We start from the raw sequence: 2,854 nt of genomic DNA, 5'->3' as shown, positions 1-2,854 counted from the left end.
TTATTATAAAGTTCTTTCTTCTAGACATGGTGGTATTGCTATTGCATTCCTGAATTCATAGGCTTTTGAGGAAGCTTACAGTACCAAACATGATTTGCATACAATGGAATGGGTCTCAGCTCCAACAACATAATGGTTGGGTTACCCCTGTCATAACCACGTCACCATTGTCCCAGTGGGCACAACTTCCCTGGAAGGTCTGGAAGACAGGGAATACTCTAATGTTCAGAGCCCATAGCTGAGTAAGATTCCTGAAGATTTTTCTGCACTAGGGATCTGTCCAGCATCTGTGGTTACCTGCGCAAGACTGGATATATCAATAATCCATCATGGGTGGGAAAGGGGCTCATAAGGCTTCACCCATCCGTGAGGAGCTATAGGAAGTAAATGGCTATCTGGGTAGAGAGAGTCATTCCTCATTTTTATCTCTCCCATACATGCTGCTGCAGACAACACTAATTAGATGAAGTGGGTCATGAGAAACACATGAAAATAAGATGGGGAGGACTTGTCAAAAAGAAGTGGCGATTTGGTGGGAATGGAAGGAAGACATGAAAGGTACTGAGGGACTAGAGAGATGGCTTCATAGTTAAGAATATTGACTGCTCTTCCAGAGAACTCATGTTCAACTCCCAGCACCCACGTAGTAGCTCACAACTGTCTGTAACTCCAGTTTCAGGACATCGAGTGCCCTCTTCTGGACTCCAATGTCACTAGACATGCATGTGGTACACAGATATATGCAGACAAAACACCCATGCACATAAAATAAATGTTTTAATTGAAAAGAGATGCTACTGGAAGTGAATATGATTAAAAATATATTGATGAAAATATAAATATATTAAATTGTGAAAGAATAATTGTTAAAAGACTAATATATGAAAAAAGTCAGAATTGTTCCAGTCTAAAAGAACTACTGGGACAAAAAAATGGAGAAGAGACTGAAGGAAAGGCAATCCAATGACCAGCCCAACTTGGGATCCATCTCATGGAGGCACACCAAGGCCTGACACTATTACTGATGCTATGATTTGCTTACACACAGGAGCCTAGCATGACTGTCTTCTGAGAGGCCCTAACAACAGCTGACTGAGACTGAAGCAGATACTTACACTCAACCATTGGACTGAAGTCAGGGACCCCTGTGCTTGAATTAGGGGAAAGATTGAAGAATCTGAAGGGGAGAGCAACCCCATAGAAAGACCAGCAGTCTCAACTAACCCAGCCCCCCCAGGGAGCTCCCAGAGACTGAGGCATCAACCAGAAGCATACACAAGATAGTCTGAGGCCCCTGACACATATATAGCAGAGGTCTGCCTAGTCTGGCCTCAGTGGGAGAAGATTTGCTTATCCTTAAAAGGCTTGAAGCCCCAGGAAGAGGAGAAATCTTGTGGGGGGTGGAGAGCACCCTCTTGGAGGCAAGGGGAAGAAGGATTGGGAGGAAGAACTGTGGAAGGGCAATGACTGGAATGTAAATTATTAAAATAATTAAATTAGAAAAATGTAGAAAGGAAGGAAGGAAGGAAGGGAGGGAGGGAGGGAGGGAGGGAGGGAGGAAGGAAGGAAGGAAGGAAGGAAGGAAGGAAGGAAGGACCCAGTTGGCAGAAGAGTGGAAAACCCTTCTTCCTTCCAGGGCTACATTTAATCCACAGAACATGAACAGTAAATCCCAACTGGATTCCCGGGGCAGAAGAAGATAGATGCAGTATAAGAGTCTGAGAAAGAGTCAGAAGCTGGAGGCGGGGGGGGGGGGTATACCCAAAGCTTCTGAGTGTCTGCAACATCCCAGTTCCCAAGTATACCTCCTGAACTCCCCAGCATCTGGGTTGTGATGGTCCCCAGGCTCCATCCATCTGTAAAAGCCAGCATGTTGGGACTGCATTTATTCTCCTGGACCTCAGCTTCATGTCTTTCCCACAGGTCTCTCCCAGGTGTCCACAGTGGGTCGTTTGGTGATATCCTGATGATGCCTTCAAAGTGAACCTACAGTTCATCTGAGTATTACGACTCTGAACTCTCTCACCAAGCTTCCTCCCACATCTTATATGCAGTATAGGTGTCTCCAATGGCTTTGCCATAGCACCTATATCAGTGTAGGGGTCTCTGAATGGCTCTGCCCTCCCTCTATTAAATCTATAGAAGAATAGCATTGGGGTTTGTGAGGGTGCCCCACCAGAAGAGTGACAGCAGAGCCATTCGGAGACCTACACTGCATATATCGATGAATAAGATGGACCTCATCTGCCCTAAGGGGAAGAGAAACACAAAGCTGGGTTGGGAGAGGGGACCTGGCTCTGAGGCAAGCAGAACCCTGTTCTAGAGATGAGAAAACTGAGTCGTTGCAAAAGCTAAGAAGCCTTTACCAAAGCCCACTTGGAAGCCTCTTGACTAGGGCCTTTGACTCCACAACTCAGGCTCTTATGCCTCTCATAATCCTGTCCTTTTGCTGTTGTGGTGGTTTTTTGGTTTGGTTGTTGTTGTTGTTGTTGCTTTCTCTTTCTATTTTCAGGTATGTTTGTTCTGCTCAGCGCTGCTAAGATGTGAAATGCTCATGTTCTCCCAGATACTGGATGGACGGCAAAGATCAGGAGGAGAAGAAGGGTCACAGTGACTTCTACCTCAAAGCGCTTTGGTACATCATCTGAGTTCAAAGAACCAGGAAGGAGCCTGAAGTGAGTGTAGCTCTGGCCCAGAAGCGCTTTGTATCCTAATCACTGAGTTCTTCTAGAGAAGTTAGGGCCGCTTCCTAACTATGATGTTACTACAGATGAGACTTTCAGCCAGTTGACTGAGTTCATGATGGGAATTGACGAAAGGCTATGATTCCCTGAACAGGTTCCAACTCCAAAGA

The sequence above is a fragment of the Rattus norvegicus genome, chromosome 1 (assembly GCF_021556685.1).
Source record: "Rattus norvegicus strain SHRSP/BbbUtx chromosome 1, alternate assembly SHRSP_T2T, whole genome shotgun sequence".
In the NCBI taxonomy this organism is placed as follows: domain Eukaryota; kingdom Metazoa; phylum Chordata; class Mammalia; order Rodentia; family Muridae; genus Rattus; species Rattus norvegicus.
Note: the sequence above shows the minus strand (reverse complement) of the source record.